This window comes from Lontra canadensis, unplaced genomic scaffold (genome assembly GCF_010015895.1).
Source record: "Lontra canadensis isolate GAN:19392208 unplaced genomic scaffold, GSC_riverotter_1.0 scaffold28, whole genome shotgun sequence".
Taxonomy (NCBI): Eukaryota; Metazoa; Chordata; class Mammalia; order Carnivora; family Mustelidae; genus Lontra; species Lontra canadensis.
The window spans coordinates 1,540,343-1,558,383 of record NW_022631022.1 but is presented as its reverse complement, the minus strand read 5'-3'; the positions used below and the strand labels follow the sequence as shown (position 1 = coordinate 1,558,383).

The 18,041-nt window shown below is 45.6% G+C and overlaps 1 protein-coding gene across 8 annotated transcripts in view; it reads left to right on the top strand.

Annotated features, from left to right (window-relative positions):
* MAP2K5 (mitogen-activated protein kinase kinase 5) overlaps positions 1-18,041 on the top strand; it is a 249,466-nt gene that overhangs the window by 212,967 nt on the left and 18,458 nt on the right. The gene's annotated exons all lie outside the window — the stretch shown is intronic.

Sequence of the window (18,041 nt, the reverse complement as noted above, 5' to 3'; positions counted from 1 at the left end):
TCGTCCTGGAATAGAAAATAACAGGATGTTTCCCTTTTGCATCATGAGCGCTTTCCAGGAAGGTAGCATCCTCCCTCGTGTTACCCCTGGAGCAAATCTCCATTTTCAGGGTAGTTTCAAGTTAAAGTTCACCCCTAAAAACCTCTGCAATTTATAACTGTGCAGGTCTCGTGTCTGGAATAAACTGGTCTTCTGGCGGTGGCGTGTCGTGGATGGTTGGGAGATTGTTGCAGTTAGTCACATTTGAGAAAACTTGGAACAGGTTCTAGAGATGGAGACCTATTTACCTTGTGCATTATTATGCTATGGCTGGATAGCTCAGCTATTAAAACAAAGGAATAGGGTTTCATAAAACAGATATCTGTTTGTAAATGCATGTTTCCGTGCGGCAGTGAGTTGGCCACTTTTAAATAAAACACTGCGGATCACACGTACACCCATCCGTGCATATGGATGTATGTCTTGGTGGGGAGCACAGCTCCAGGGCAGCAAGTCGTAAAGACAAGGCCAGAGGGTGCACACTTTCAGTGCCTGAAAAGAAAGTATGTGTGTGTATGGAGAGACAAGTGATACATATCTCGATATCTCTCTTTATAACTGTACACCCTGGTGTGTGCTGTCCCACATTTTTAATTAATAAATATCAATAAATCAGTAAAGCACAATGAAAAATGTAGTCACAGGAAGCCCGGTTCTCTAGTTAATTTAACATTTGTAGGACTGCTCCCAGTGGGATTTAAATGAACATATTCCCTCAGGTACAGCACTCGTGAGGCACCCGGCTTAGAAAGGGCTCGATGAGAAAGCCGAAAGCTTGGAATGTATGTGAGGCTCCTGTGGTCAAGGGGGTTGGGCCCTGCCTGCCTCTGACCACGGTATTGAGCCACATAGGGGATAAGAGAGAAATTAGGTTGTACCTGGCTTGAGGAACCTGAGTCACATCCTAGGAGCCCAGTCTTAAAGAACCAGCTTCTTTATTTCTTCCACCATATTAATGGCTTTAATTTTTCCTTTTCCCTCCCCGTCTACAACCTATTTGATGGTGCTCCCATCTGGAAGCTAAGAGCATGCTCTGGAATGCGTGAACTGGAGGGGACATTTGTCACTGTGGTGGGGGCCTGCCTTTCACAAAAAGAGCAGTTTATCTCCCTAGCACGGTAGCAGCAGCCAGCAGGGCACTGACATGGTCCGCACGGCCTGGGCCGCATCAACCATGATGCCTGCAGGACTATCCAAACCAGAGGAAGAAAATCAGAGATGGGCCTGGGTGGAAATACTGAGAGTTACAGACTCATCACCAGAGACCACCGGGAAGCACAGCGAGCCCCGCCTGAGTAAACCAGACTGCAGGGAGGGGTGGGCCATGTGCACAGTGGGCGTACGAGCAGTGTTTGACTTTTTATCTGCCACAGTTACCTTATATCCATAATACCCCAGTCTTCAAACCATCATCTTTGCAGTGTTGGGCCATGTCAGTCTCAAAGCTAAAGTTTAGACTCTTGAAGCCACAAGAATCCCAGTGTTAGGACTCATGTAGGTGTTTGGTTGTTTAATTCTACTTTGTGTGGTTGTTCCTGAGATGGTTATCAGTTTTTATGGTCTAAGTGGAAGTATGCTAAAGCTGGATGAAGAAATTCCCTTCACGCTCACATTTTGGGGAGTCCAGAGTTCATGTAAGCTGATACACGTGTCTGGCGTGTATCTGTTAAGGTACATAAATAGCCCATTCAGAAGTCCCATCAGTAGCATCCAGATCATCTTGGGAGATCTCAGAACCAGATAAACAATTCAGTTTGGCAGGTATTATTAGACCAAGATGTACAAAATCCTGTGCCTGACTCAACAGAAGATACAAGGAAGAGTAAGCCACATCAATCCAGTCTTGTGGGAGACACAACAAGTATGCAACTTGCTGGAATAAAGTAACTCAGAACTGCAGAGTTCTCTGGGGGTTCACTGGGGAAATGGGGAAAGCTACACAGAGAAGGTGGCATTGGAAAAGGGCCTTTGGAGGATGGACTGAACTTCATAGAAAGTTTTCAAGGGGACATTCCAGGTAAAGGAAGCAGGCTGGGCCAAGCATGAGTGTATTAGAGGCTCCAGACTTTTTCGGAGCAGTGTGAGACCTCTAGTGCCTTTTGGAACAGAAATCCCTTTGACATTGGCCTCGTGGAGTCCCAAACCCACAACAGGGGATTTCAGATAGGTCACGCATTCACCACCAGCTGGGCGGTCTGTTAAAAAATTCCACTTCTTATAGGAAAAACCCTTTCTTCTTAGAGAAGAAACCCTAGTCCAAGTCTGAAAAGGTGGACCTGACATGGAAGCAACACACCGACCCACCCACACCTTTTCTCGTGAGTGGACTCCCATTCAGGTACAGGGAAGCCCTTCATCCTTCAGTCCTTCGAGAGCCATCGTGTGAATCCGGAGCCAGCGTTAACCCAACGAAGGAGAGCCAGCCACGCAGGTGGCCGAGAACTTCCCACATGCTGACACCCCCCCATGCACTCTCTCTGCTCCTGAGAACATGATTCCGTTGTGAAAGAACCCACTTTTACAGCACGCTGGTACAAATCACAGGGAAGACCTAGGTCAGTGCCATCCCAGCTCTGTGATGTAGGACCCGCAAACTTAGAAAAAAGTTTCCAGGCTGCAGAAACCCTGTGGAGATGGAAGCAGAATGTTCACCAGGCTTCGGATAACGCGGCAGAGATGTCTCGGCTTCTGTGGAGTGGGGGACAGCTGCAGCCATCAGAAAGGATTGGCGAGGACACGGCAAGAAGGGAGAAGGTGATGAAACAAGGGTGGTGGAGACCTTTTCCCAAAATGTCAATAATCCGATTGAAGGACACAAAAAGAAAAAAAAAAAAAAAAAAAACCTAAATTCAGAAATAGATGGCTTGAGATGGGAGCATATTGAGATGGAGAGATTCAGATCTGGCTTTGCTATTCAAATTGTTATGTTTTTGAATAGAGGATACGGTGAGAACATTGTTGGGTAGACCTTTGCTCGCGTGAGCCACAGAGAATTCTTCTGCCCAATGAGTCTTCTTCCTGTAGGGTTCTCTGGTAGCTGTGGTCCAGCTGTGCTTTAACAGGAAAGCCTCCGCACTTCCCTTCCCTTGTCAGCAGCTCCCCATTACCTCCCAGCTTTTAGTGTCTTCATGTGCAAAACGGAGGGGATGCATGAGATCACCAGGCCTTGACCTCGGGTCCATGACTTCAGGAAGTCTGGTAGATCCCCTGAAATTACATCCAACGTCACGTATGCGTGTGGGGATTTGCATTCTTTTCTGAAAAGAGAAATCCGTGACTGTCATCAGTTTTTCAAACGGGACCATGACCCTGAATGATTGTTAAGCTCCCTCTCTGCCTTTTCATTCTGTTAGTTAGTGCAATGCAGCCAGAACCAGACGAGCAGCTCAGGAGGGAGGCGTTCACTCGGAGGGCGCTGGCCTGGAGCAGCGGAGGGACGGGAAAGGCCCTCCCCGTGGGACTCAGGAAGGCTGCCCACCAGCTGGCAGCTGGCCCTTTAACCTGCCAGCCTATCCTGAACATGGGCCTTGACTCAGGCAGGGAGGGTACGGGCCGTGGGCACCTCCGCAGTTACAATTTGGGTTCAGAGCTCTGTAGATCCTTCTATGCATTTAGAGTATTTCCAGAAGCTTCCCCTGTCTAAGCTCTATTTAATGGAATCTATGCATAGTAAGTAATCAGGTCAGAAGAAGCAGCATCCCGGTTTGAGATCAATCGCGGGCTAATACTTTATCTAGGCCACTTTATTATCTCATGCTGATCTGATTCCCATTCTCCTCCTCCTTTGTGGCATGCAGTTCGGCTGTGGTAAAAGTACGGATCACATACATATTAAAAACATATACCCATTCTATCTGTATGTAAATGCGTGAGGCACAGCTGGATATTGCAGAGGAGTTTGATTTACTAATAGTTATTATCTGTTCTAGCTGCTCAGTGGCAGAGAGAATTTCAAAGAAACAAGCTGGCGCAGAAATTGTCTTTATGCTATTACTATACTGCTTTAGTAATTGTTTAAAAACATGGGTTTTCTCCTCTGGTTCTAATAATGCCTGTTATTTTGTGCATTTCCTGGTACATTCCAGAGCAGGGCGTCCTCGTTCAATATCTTCTCAGGTTTGGGTTTGGTTTTTTTGTTTTTTTGTTTTTTGTTTTTTCCGTTCATGCTACTAAGAAGAAACACAGAGGGCAGTTTGCAATTGAAATTTTGCAATTGACATTTTGCTTAGAAAGCAAGTAAATCGTGGGACTTGGAATCTAAAAAGCAGGTGTGGATCGTGGGGGGAGGGATGTCAGTTACAATCAAAATAGTGCTTTTAGATTTTTTTTTCCCCTTCATCTAAATCCCAGCAGTTGCAAACTTGAAGGCATCTCATTTCTCAGAAAAGGCTCTACGGATAAGAGGTGGTATTGTTTGGGGGCTAATAAACCCCAAACTGCTCCAGAAAAATCTGTTTAAACATTTAATTACTTGTTAACTTGTTTAACTCCTCTCTATTAAATTGCCACTGGTAGCTTTTCTGTGTATCCAAACCTGATTGTAATTACATTTTCCGATAGTTTGGCTGGTTGTCTCTCACTTAATCAGTGGTTGTGGTAAACTGGGCATCTGCATGCAGCATGGTCACTTTTAGAAATGGAAGTAATCACCAGGTTAGATTTTTGTCTCTCCAGCACTTCAATTCCAGTATAACTTTTGGATTTACAGCAAATGGTTTCATTCACCACTGTTAGACCCAAACCTTTTGACCACAGACAGATAGACGGAATGAACCTGACAATTAAGAAGATGATTTTAGGGGTGCGTGGGTGGCTCAGTCCATTGAGCATCCAACTCCTGATCTCAGTTCAGGTCTTGATCTCAGGATCTTGAGTTCAGGCCCCATGTTTGGCTCCATGCAGGGCATGGAACCTACTTTAAAAAAAGAAAAGAAAAGATGATTTTATTCAGGCTGTTGCAATATGAGGAATGTTTATTAATGAGGAATGTGTCCAAGTAAAGGGATCAGGCCAAGGTGATGGAGGCAGGTAAGCAAGGAAGTCATCAACCAGTCTTAAGGAAGTCAGGAGGAAAGATGGAAAAGGGTGAAAGCAGGGTGGTCCTTTGTGGCTGACAAAAGAGTGGGGAGATTTCTCCTCTTTTAGTTCTTTCTGGGAGCACAGGGCTCCCAGAAAGTTCAACATTACCACCACATTCTACTAGACCAAAGGTGAGTTTCGGTTTCTTTTGATCCAGAGTTTACTTGTTTCCCAAACACAAAGAGGCAGAACGGCACATTTCAGCAGCCCCCTTGCATGGTGTTCGTGGATACCGTACCTGCAGTTGGAACTTAAGATACTAACGGTGATTTAATGAGCAGTTATGAACTTGGTTGTCATTTACTCCATCGAGCTTTCGCCTGTGTCTTGAAGAGCATGTTTTAAAACAGACCCTTAGGGCCAGACTCCTGTGTGTGTCCGGCCACCCATTCTTGCAGACGTCACTTTTTCTTTTAGTTACTCATCTGGGGGTGCAAATCAGCTCATTAGCTGAGGCACCCGGAATTTGCAGGGAGAATCCCTGGCTGGGATTGTAACTTCAGCTAAGTATTTCCTTCAAGCGCAGATAGCATCACAGAAGCCTGGGGGCTCCACAGAGGGTCCAATTTACAACCACGGAATGATTTGTTTTATTATTATTTTCAAGTTCTGAAGGCCATTAAAATCATCTGTTTGTGTCTGCTTATAAACAGGAATCCACTACTCAGAAGTTGATTTTAGCTCTTTAATTGCACATAATTACAACGGCAGAATCACTGCCTGGATGCTTGAGATCGCACTAAATCAGATAGCTTTAATTTGAATTTTTGATGACACGTTAGCACTTCAGCGAGAACAGAGAGATTATAACCCCAGAAAACAAGCTTTGTTTTCCCGCAGACGTGACTGCTTAATCTTTTCACGAGACTTTAGCAGATAAATGTGTGTGTGTTTGGGTGTGTATTTATATACACACGTGTAGCAAGAGATACAGATAGATAAAATCTGTCACTCCTTGATCATGGTGATCTAACAGTTTTAATTTCCCAGTTAAGGATAACTTTTTTCCTCCATCATCAGGTTAGATCTCTTAATACGGTGATGATTTGCCCGTTTAAGATTGCGGTTTTTTGAACTCCTGACTGCAGCGCTTCTTTCTTGTTTGCCTGGGCCAACCGTCATCTTCCCAGCATCACATTTCACGGCACAGTGAGGCCGTGGCGCCTTGACCGCAAGAGTAGTCTGGTTATCCCGGACGCAGCAAAATGGAACTCTGGGACTGCTCTGTGACGTCATTCCACATTCCCAGGGGCTGAGCTGGGTCTTGGGCGTGTGTTGCACACTACTTCCTCATTTCACACCACTTAGCCCATTGGTAGTTTCTTTGATTTGGGGAGCGGTCTCAGTTTGGAACACCCCCCAACCCCGTCCTTGGAGGTCTCCATCCTCCTCCCTATCACAGTGCTTGCCCCCTTCTCCGAGGCACTCCAGAATTTACTGTCTCTGACTTGGAATGGTACTTAACTCCACAGAATTACGTATCCGTCTTCTAGTCACAAGTCGGTCCATGTAGTACAGGGGTTCCTAATGCTGGCAACTCATCAGAATCATCCAAGTAGGTTAAAAAGAAGAGGCCAAAAAAAAAAAAACCAAAAAAACACCTGGATCCCAGCCCAGATGAAAGAATTCTTGGTGCCTGGGCCAGGGAACAGGTACTATTTTGTTTTTTAAAGCTCTCCAGGTAGATTATAAGGAGAAGCTGGAGGTGAAACTCACTAGTTTAATGCCTTTTTTCTCCAACTAGATTGTAAGCGCCTTGAAGGAGGGTCATGCTCTTCTGAGTCAGTGCCTAGCATGGTTGTGTGCTACTGCCATTCAGCCGAGTCTCTGCTCTGATCACAGGAAGATAACTCACTATCGCCTACTCTTGGCGTGTGCCCGTCGCTTGCATCCCGCTCAGTGAAACACTGTCCTGGACATCAAACAGGCAGACAAACAGAACAGTTCTTATTCTCCAAGAACTCACACAGTAAAGCCGAGGAAACTCACCCAGGAACAAGCCATCTCGGGACATTGTAATGTACAATATAAGTTAAGCTGACCACACTAGAAGACATGGTCCGATTAAGGGCTTTTGTTTGACTTAACCCAGAGGTCATCTGAGTAAAATAATTTGGTGCCAAAATAAAGGCATTTTGAGGCTGTTGCTGTGTTTGCAGGGATAACATTCAAGACATGTAACAACCAGTACAGCGTGGGCTTGACCAGTCAGAGCAGACCCCAGAGCTCTGGCCATCCCACCTCGGGATGGGACATGTGGGAAGAGCAAGGCAGTGCTCAGCACCTGTCACCTTCAGCATGTGTCCTGACCCCTTGAGAATTTGCCTCTGACAGTTAATTCCGAAACAAGAGGTCATCAGAGAGCCAAGACCTAGAGGAGACCACCTGGCCAGCACCATCTTCGTTTGGTTAGATTGATAGCAGGGGGACCCCACAGTCTTTATCTACCAGCATATCAGATGCACACCGCCCCAGCCCCTAGCTCTCGGGAATAATGGATTAAGTTGAAAAAGACCAGAAGATATTTAGCCGTTTGTGGGGGAAATACAGAAAGATCTGAAGCCTAGTCTCTGTGATTTGGAAATTGCCGTTGAAGACAGCAAACTTGTTTTCCTGGGAGTACACTCCAATAAAAAGATGCAATTCTTATCAATAATTAATGAGTCTAACCAGGAATTTCAAGGGCTGGAAAAATATTAGAAGCCTCCTATTTACAGTTGAAACCAGCTGGATTTGTTTAATGGGTTGTTTGCTTTTTAATTTGTAGCAGTTTGGAGAGAGACCTTTGGGGATCAGGAGTCTTGTGGTTTCAGCGAGGCCTTTGGTAGATACACAGTTATTTGGGGGGCCAGATCTGTCTGCAAATAATTTGAGGTTCGCCTGGCCATTTAGAGACTGCCTAAAGGCAGTAGAGACATTTGGGCCTTCTGTCCTCTAATTTTCAAGATTAGAATTAAACATTAGGTCTTGGTCTACCGAGAGACATTTGCTGGAGCATGGACTAGTTTCTTTCCAGTATCCTGGTTTACTGTTTCTCAGTTCTCTGTGTAAATGGTCCCTGATTCTGAAGTAGGAAGCTAGGTAGCATTCGTTTATTCGGGCAGAAGTTCCCTGGGCACAAATAAAAATGGAATTTTCCAATGTAACCCGATTAATTCTTAATTGTATACCAATAGCCTACGTGTGTCTCACCTCCCTCAGAAGGCTTCTGGATGGCCTGCGTGTCTTTTTAAACTTGGGGGGGTGCGGAGGGGGATTCAATTAATAGCAGTACTTTCTAATTGTGGGACTGGTGTGGAGTTGACAAAAATTTGTATAAATAGGGTACATTTTTCCACTGAAGAGGGCTGTGCTGAAACATTTTTAATTGGATTTTCATGGCGATTGACAGCATTTGATTATGACAGTAACTTTATTTGGCTGGACTGCTCTCGCCTGTTGTTCAGATTTTTCCATCAAAGCTCTTTTTTATCCTCTGAATCCCCAGTGGAGCAGCAGTCATTGTGGAAGAGCCTTTTAGCACCTTTGTTGTCACCATCCCTGGTGATGATTGGGCCCAGCTGGTAGTAGATAAGAAAATGTCCCTTTCACAAAGAGGCTGTGTCTCCCGCCTCTGTGGCTTCAATAATTTTAAGAGCCCCCAAAACCTGTTGAGGATTAGAAGGAGCTTTAGATGTGAAATGAGTGTTAAGTATTAGTAATCGGGAGATTAGGGCCCCAGGGACAATGGGAGATAAACAAGTGCAATTAAGGCAAATCTGCCGATGTAAACAAAATTTAGCAGAAACAGATGCCCTAGCCATTTTGGGGGATTGATTTGAGGGCACCAAGGAATCGATTTTTGTCTTGTTTACACTTTCCAACCCCTGTGATATACTGAAAGGCGAAATATTTCATACAGCCTGATTTTAGTTCATTTTTTTTCCAGCGCCTCACAGTAGGCGCCTGTCTTCTCGCAGTGACCAGGCCTGAGTTTATTCAGCATTCACAGGGAGCAGCTAATTGTCTATGAAGGGCCCCCGTGTTTAAATGGGCTTGACAGGAATTTAAATTTTGTTTCAATCAACCCCTGTGCTCACAGCCTGCTCCAGTTTCTAATTTTTAAATTAAACATGATTTTTTTTTTTTTTTTTTGAAGCCGCGGCCTTGCCTCTGGAATGCTCCGGCTCTAATTCTCCGAAGGCGAAAATCGGCAACCCTGCCACGCTCATGTGTGCAGGGCCCGAGACACCAGCTTCCAGGCTGGAAAGCCCTTTCCCCAAAGCAGGTGTCTGGTCCCCACGTCAGGGAGGTCAGCAGGGCTGCGGCCGGGCACGCCGTCCTTCCCGCCTGCGGAAAAAGTCCAGCTCTCCCATGCAGGCCCCAGCGCCGCGTCGTGCGGAAAGTGGGTTAAGTACCAAAGAAAGGCAGAAGGGTAGATGGGGGGTGCTGGCTGAATTGTAACTCACTGCACGTGTGGTACAGATGCGGGTCCCAGGAGCCCTTTCTCCTCCTGGGAGATGGGAGAGAACACGCTTTGGGCGTCACAAGTGTGCTCTCCCTGTTTTCCATAGTCGGAGCCTCCCAGCTGATGCTAAGGAGGCACGCGGCACCCCTGATTCCTGACCTCAGCCAGCCTGCAGTCTAGCCAGAAGGCTGAGGATATATACAGCCAAATGCTGGATAGAATGTGAGACCGGCCAAGGCCCTCCCTCGCCTACACACACCCCCCTCCACCTCGAGAGGCTCCTTCACACGCAGCCCGCGCTCACATGCTCTCACAGCGCCCACAGGCGGGAGGCATTCTCCCACGGTTGTGTCTTGGCTTGTGCTGTTTCCTTACTGCAATTCCAGTCATTGTAGGGCCCCACCCCAGACTTGGTGAGGATTGGAAGTAGCTTTCGATGGGAAAAGAGGGTCAACCGGCACAACCTCTGTGAAGCTTCCCAGGTCTGCCTCTGTAGGGTTCCTAACTTCCTGTCCTACATACCCTTCCTCCTGGCAGGTCTCTCTGTTAGCACACATTTCTCCCTTTGTGGCAGTAACTTGTCTACCTAACCGGTAACAGTCCATAAACAAGACTACGAGTTTCTGGAGGACAGCATCATGTCTCATTTACCTGAGCATCCTTAACATCTAGCCCAGTCCCTAGCCCCAAGGAGAATGCTCGCTAAATAGTTACTGAATTGAAATGTTATGAAATTAACAGGTAAAATGTTTTCTGCGGAAGGCAAGGTTTCTTCCAGCCAGCGTTTTCTGGGGAGGTTTTGTGAACTCGTGACAAGTAAGGCAGGCCACACAGAACATGTGTGTGTGTTACTTTCTGCATACAACATGGAACACACCTCAGATCATAAGGAAGAGCAGCAGACCCTCTAAGATCCACACTAGCCAGAATCCACACTACAATTTATTTTCTCTGAACTTACCTGAAAGTAGTTGGAAGGAGGATTGCTTGCATCTTGGAGCTACAGATAAATTCAGAAAGGCCTTTGCTCTTTAACATTTAAAACAGACTTATTGTAGAGAGAGAAATTAAGCAAATAGCATTTTTTAAACACATGAGTTTACAGAGTTCTTTCATATAAATTAGTCACTTGACCTTCACACAAACACTACAAGGGTTATTCTTATTCCCATTTAACCAATGTGTTAAACCAGGGCTTAGAAAGGTTAATTGACTTGCCGGGAGCCATGCAGCCAGGACGGACTTAGGAAGATTCTGCCTTAAACAAAGCTGTTTAACAGTGGGCAGGGGAGAGTGGTTGTGAGAATTTCAGCGAAGTCAAACTATTTCCTGCAGTTGAAAATAAAACTAAGCACAAAGAGCCTGCAAAGAAACATGGAGGGCTTCAGCATGTGCTTGTGAACCCCAAATGCCCGGCTGGGATGATTGCTCCCCCACTCCTTATGGTCCCCTCTGCCTTGGCCTCGTCCTGCCGCTGCCAGGCCGTAGTTGAAGCAAGGAGCTGGCGGCGGCCCATGGAAGCCTGGACCTCAGTGCAAACAGACCAACCAGGGGGAGAGAAAATAATCACCAGCCGTTTGTGCTTGGTCTGCATTGGGGAGGAGCCTGTGAGAATTTTGAGTTATTGTTTTTTGGTTCTGTCACCCTGCAGCAGAAGTCGAGGGCCTCAAACCTTTTCTTAGTTCTACCATCATGGTTACAGAAATAAGCAATTTCCAAGAGATACATACCGTTCATTGAGTGTGGGAGAAATTTCCTTAAACTCAGCAAATTTACTGAGCCTATTCTGTGTGCCAAATCTATTGCTAGACGCTGTATAGTGCTACTCAAATATGGACCGGGGACTAGGAGTGGCATCTGAACTGTTTCTCGAACACAAGAGGAGTTTGTACCAGAATATAGATCAGGCATGACTCAAAGCTTCTGTTTAATGCAGCTAATGTTCGTTTGTAGGAAAAATTGGTCAATGAAGGAGGCTGCATGCTGATTGACCTGGTGGCATAGCTCCTTACCTTGTAGCAAACCAGTAGCAAGCGGTTCTCAGACCAGCCACTTGAGTTAACAGCTGCAGGGAACACAGGCTGATCGGAGGCACTCACAGTGCTGTGTGGAAGTGAAGCACTGATGTAACCAGGGGTACAGCTGGCCTGAGTGAGACACCAAGAAGCGGTTCAGTAATCTGTTTATAGATGGTCAAAAAGGACTCAATGAAAGACAACCTTCAGAATGGGAAAAACATTTGCAAACCATATATCTGATCAGGAGGTAACATCGAAAATATAGAGAGAACTCCTACAATTCAACAGCAAGAACCAAACAATGCAATTAAAATGGACAAAAGACCTGAACAGACATTTTTTCCAGAGGAGATTATACGAATGGCCAACAGGTACATGAAAAGATGCTCAACAGCACTGAGCCTCAGGGAAATGCAAATCAAACCACAATGGGCTGTCACCACTCACTTGTCAGAATGGCTCTCACCCAAATGATAAGCGATGACAAGTGTTGGTGAGGATGTAGAGAAAAAGGAACTCCCTTACACTGTTGGTAGGAATGCAAACTGGTGCAGCCACCATGGAGGTTTCTTGGAAAATTAAAAATAAACTATATGATCCAGCAACTCTACATCGGAGAATACATCCAAAGGAGATGGAAACACTATGTCAGAGATATCCACACCCCCACTTTTATGGCATTATCTACATAGCCAAGTCCAGAAACAGCCTAAGTGTCATTGACTGATGAACGGATAAAGATACAGTATGTATATACAATGGTATATTATCCAGCCATAAAAAGAAGGAAATCCTGACATTAGCAACAATATGCATGGACCTTGAGGGGACTATCCTAAGTGAAATAAATCTGACAAAAAGGCAAATACTTACGATCTCACTTATATATGGAATCTTAAACAAAACAGACTCATAGAAGCTAGTTTTGGTGGGGGGGATTAGGTGAGAGTGGTCAAAGGTGTACAATAAATAAGTGTGTGTACAAAAGACACAAAAAGATAAATTAGTACTAGGAATAGAAAATACAACACAGGGTGCCTGGGTGGCTCAGTGGGTTAAAGCCTCTGCCTTTGACTCAGGTCATGATCTCAGGGTCCTGGGATCGAGCCCCGCATCAGGCTCTCTGCTCGGCAGGGAACCTGCTTCCCTCTCTCTCTGCCTGCCTCTCTGCCTACTTGTGATTTCTGTCTGTCAAATAAATAAAAATCTTAAAAAAAAAGAAAGAAAATACAACATGATAGCTATAGTTAACACCACTGTATGGTATATTTGAAATTTATTAAAATGGTAAATACTAAAGGTATTCATACCAAGGGAAAATTTTTTTTTATTTTATTCTTTTTTACTTATGTAAGACGATGGATTTTTTTTTTTAAAGATGACGGATGTTACCTTATTATGGTAATCATTTCACAGTATTCTGTAAGTCAAATCATTATGCCATACACCTGAAACTTACACATTGCTGTATGTCAGTTACATCTCAATAAAACCAGTTGGGGGTAAGAACCAAAGGAAAGAGACGCTAAACTGGTGAGGACCTTAGGAGACATGTGATCAAAGTAGTTAGGTCACACAGAATAGGAAGCCAGACAGAGATCGGGGTCTGACAGGAAGGCAGAAGGGAACCTGAGGCTGAGAAGGCACCCCGCAAATGTGTGTCCAACACACATGGGAGCAGAGCAGCAGGAGCACGACCATGGAGCCATGACCTTGCTCATTTCAATAACCATTACGGTAGAATTGGAAAGGTGGAAAGGTTGGTGGCTAGGCGGTGGGCAGACATGACCTGTCCACTGTATGTGAGTCTGGAGAAGCCAAAGATGAAAATGAATCTGAAAATGAGTCTGCTGTGAACGCGGACAAGAAGCAACATGGTAAACCGGAGAGAGCATTGCACTCAGAAGCTATGATTTCCTGTACAGGTTCTGCTCTAAGTAGCTGGGGAGTCATCGGTTATGTGGCTTATCTGAGCCTCAGCTGCTTCATCTGCAAAGTGGGGGGTGATGATACCAATCTTCCAGTATTGTTGTTTTCATTTAAACAAGATGAGAGTTTTGTGGAAGTGTGCTTACGAACTGTAAAGTGCTAGACACATGTAGAGCACTGAATCACTCAGCCTCTTTGGGTTATGATTTTTTTCATCCGTCTAGCGTTTTGGGCATTTCCAACTAGTAGCTTCTTGGAAAACACATTTGTTTAGTGGTGCTGACTGTGAGTTAGATTGAAGTAAATGTGTGCTGGCTATTCCCAGCAAGTGTCCAGTGAACTGGTAATTTCTTAGGGGGTGGGCGGACCTCTGTGAGTTTTCCTCCCCAGTGATTAGAAAGCTTAATTTTTTGTCCTCTGTTATCAGTAAGATGTAGAGCATCTTGTTGGAGGGAATTATTGTGAACCAGTTAATCAACAAGTATTGGTGGTCCATGTCTCTGAGGTGCTGTGATGGGTTCAAAGAATATGAGAAACAGTTGTGTCATAGAGGAGCAGAAGAGACCCCTGCATGGAAGACATTCGGAGAGGGAAGAAAGGGCTGTGTGCCGCTGAATTGCTTGGTGTGAGAGCTCAGGGGAGGACGGCTGAGGCTCTTCATGGTCGGGGAGACAGCTCGGCTCCAGCTGGACCTGGAGGATCCTTGGAATTTGTCTCAGTACGAGAATTAGAAGTGGCAGCTCAGCCAAAAGCCAACCCCTCCTGTCCCTCCACCCCTCCTTTGCTAGCTGCTGGAGGTCAGGCATGGCCCCCCCTTCTCAGCCTCACATTCCTTTCTCATAGAAAGGGAGTCCCACAGAGCGGAAGATTTAAGTGAGATAAAAGTATGTTACGTGCCGGGCACCGTGTCTGGCATAAAATGAGTGCTCAGTAAATGGTCGCCATGATCATCGCCATCACTGCTAAAAATAGGAGGGAAAGGTTTCTGGAAGAAGGAACAGCACAAGCTGAGAGCAGAGGAAGCACAGGACAATGAGGAACCCCTTTCTTTCTGGCCAAAGCAAAGGAGACCCCTGGGAACGAAGGGAGTGAAGTTAGCTGGGTGGGATGGGTCTGATCTAGAAGGGCTTTGCCCGCTGGCAAGGGCGGTGGCTGCACGAAGCTTCTGTTGGTTCCTGAGCAGTGCAGGGGAGGCAGGTGGGCCACCCAGTGCTGGTCTCTGCCTGCTCCACAGGGACCAGACTCTGGCTGGAACTAGCTCAGAGTAGGGATGTCCTAACCCTCTGGCTTTTTCTGAAATTCCATGAAGGTCTCCAGCCAGAAGAAGAGAAAACTGAGTTCAGAGCCTATAGCTTCTTGACAGCATGTCATTTGTCTCTCTTTCTGCAGCTTCTTTTCAGTGTCCTTTCTGTCACCATCAGGGAAAATCATTAGTATGCTAATCTAGCTAGCCGTCATTTTAACACTGACCTTTGCTAACCTGCCTTTGCAATTTCAGGAACTATGTTTGACTTCTCTAAAAGTAACCTTAAATTGTAGTCTTGTAAGAATTCCAGAGCTGTATCCTTCACTCCTTCTTCTAATGAGGTTATGACCAAATGCTCATTATAATTGCTTTAGACTCCTTTTAATTTTCAAGCTTATTAATCATAAGAAGAGTTATTTAAAATTGCATAAATTAATCTTAGATTAAAAGCCCATCAAAGCCTCGAAACAATTAAGAATAAGTAGGATTTCCCTGGGGCAGCAAGTTTTATTTTAATATTGTAGTCAGGTGGATATCAGAACCTTGAAGTATGGTAGTGATTAATGTATGCAAAATTTAAATGAGATTTTTTAAATGGCAAATCTAAATCACATATTGACCTAACTGTAGGCTTTAACTGCATTGTCTGTCATATATTTAAACTGTTTACTAATCAACATTTTAATTACAGCATGTGCTGGCAGACCCCAGGACAAATAAAATCTAGCATTTTAAAATATTGCTGCGAAGTCGGTTATCCAGAAATCACAAGGCTGTTATTGGGAAGGATGGAGGGATGAGAAAACAGAGCAAACTTCCTGGAACAGTGGGGAGACTTGACTCAGACAGTCCTAAGTTGTGGGGCTGCCCAGAGACTTCCAGGCCCCAACTGTCACCTTGCCACTCTGCTGGTCTGAGGCCGCTGCCTCTCCGTGGAACAGCAACTGGGTTTCCTTTGAAGTTGACTCATGTTTAATTAGGGAACTACTTCCCCTCATGTGTTTGAGCCCTGGCTGCCAGGCATTATTTACGTGGACACATAAAGGACACCTCCCTTTACAGTGTGGAGATAAGGTATTTCCAAAAGTTTGACTGGACCTCTGCCAAAGTGAGCAGCCTCTTCTCCTTGCCTTCTCCCACACATCCTGATCACCCCTGAGTTAGGCAAACTGTCCCAGCTCAGGAAGGTGGCTGTGGGCTGCATCAAGCGTTTGGCCAGAATGTCTCTATTTTATAAATACTCTGTTCCGTTATTGAAGGAAGATGAAAAGAGTCACCTTGAACAAATTATTTCACCCCTTGAGGCTTCAATCCCCACTTCGTGGAAGGGGAGGGTCATAGTGACTCACTTACTGTTTCTGTTTTTGGGCAAAACCAGACAAGGTGAAGCACGTAAAGCAGATAGCATAGGAGTTGGAAAAGAAGATGTTCCCGAAGATGTTTGCTCCTACCCTCGTCATTTCTTTTCTGAAACTTGTTTTTAAGTCATGGTTATAATTTCCAGTAACACTGGAGGATATGTATAAAAATTCGTGTTCTCCCTACCCCTCCCACGCCCCCAGCCCTGCTCTCCAGGGTGTTCTGCTGTTCACGGTGGTTTCTTTTGTTACTGTTCTGCACCTTGCGTTTTCACTTACTATATTTTTAGAATCTTTCCAGACCCTATAAAAGTCTACGCCGTTCTTTTTAATGGCCACATGGTAATCCATAATATGAATGTACCATATAACCGGGACCCTATCATAGAACTTCTGGACCATTTCCAGATCTTTGCTCTTAAGATGGGCAACCATCTCTGTATGCATTTTGTATACCGGATATGGGAATGCCGGCTCACCTCTTCTGATGCTGAATTACCAGACTTTGAATCCTTGCCAATCCGATCAGGGATAGTCATTTTAATTTGCATTGTTTTATTAAGTAGGAAGTTAAACACTTTTTCCTTGCATTTGTTGACCGTTTGTGATATGTTTCACATACTTTGCCCCTCTTTCTGTTCCCTTGTGTTTTTGAGCCTTGACTGCCCCATCTAGAAAGCGAGGGAGGTAGACATACCACCTCCATGGCTACTTCTGCCTCTCTGGTCTGGGATCCCAGGCCAAGGATCCAGGATCCAAGCTGTCCTTTGGGCAGCTTTTCTGCTAACAAAAGGGCCCATCTGATCGGGGCCTTGCCGAGCCAGCTCGGAGGTTGCATAGCCAATAGCTAGGGGTAAATAGGAAGAGGGCTGTTTCCTTCTTTTGTTTAGTTGTGTGTCTTCCTCTCCTAGAAACGCAGGCTTGGAAATTACAGGGCAGAGCTGGGATTGAACTTCCTTTAATGCTGCCTGTAGACATCAGGAATATTTATTTTCTCTATTTGTTTTAAGCTTGGGAAGACTGTGTGGTTTTCTCACCACTGTCCTGATGGAGCCCTGACCAGCAAGCGTGCAATGCCCCCAGCCCTAATGTGCCATTAATGATAGGTTAATGTACAGTATAATGTTTTTGGGACTACGGGTTCATTACACTTCTGAGTGTGAGGTCTTTCCACAGAGCGCCCAAGGTCCCATTGCATTATATCATGCAATAAAAATACCCTTTTCATATCACACACTAATAAACTGTATTTGAAATGCTGTCTGAGGGCACTGCCATCTTGTCTATAGGCTGTGCACGAGTGCAACAGTTGGGATGCCTCTTTTCTATTTTGTGTTTTAGTTACACGGAATTCTGAACTCAGGGAAGTCTGCTCGTTCTTGGTTTAAATGAGGGAGTGAGTCGGGGCTGGAGGCCTGAGGCTCAGGGGAGGGTCTGCTCGATGAGCATCGAGGGCCCTTATACAGGGTCCTTCCTGGAGAATTGGCAAGGTCCCTAATTCTCCCTACTTCTCTATTGCCCATCTACCCACAAGGTGCACCGCTGTCAGGAGAACTGGGCCAGTGTCTTCCGTTCTTAGCAGTAAACATACATTAGGTGTTATAAAAATCTCCTTAGAAAGGAGGTATGATAAGTACAGCCACGATTCAGTCATTGATAATTGTGACTAACACTCAGCCTCCCCGCGAGGCTGCTGCTCTTCTCCCTGTTTGGCAGAAGACAAAGTTCACAGAGCTGGGGGGACAGCTGCAGTGCAGAAAAGGAGAGCTCCCGGCCCCCAGGAGCCACAGGTCGATGACGTGCGGGCACCGACGGAGCCCCTCACACCAGCGCTCGGGCCCCCTGAGAGATCAGAGATGGCATTCGTGCTGCGCGAGCGCCCTCCCTTCAAACACATGCGGTCCCCGTGCTCTTGCCCATTCCCC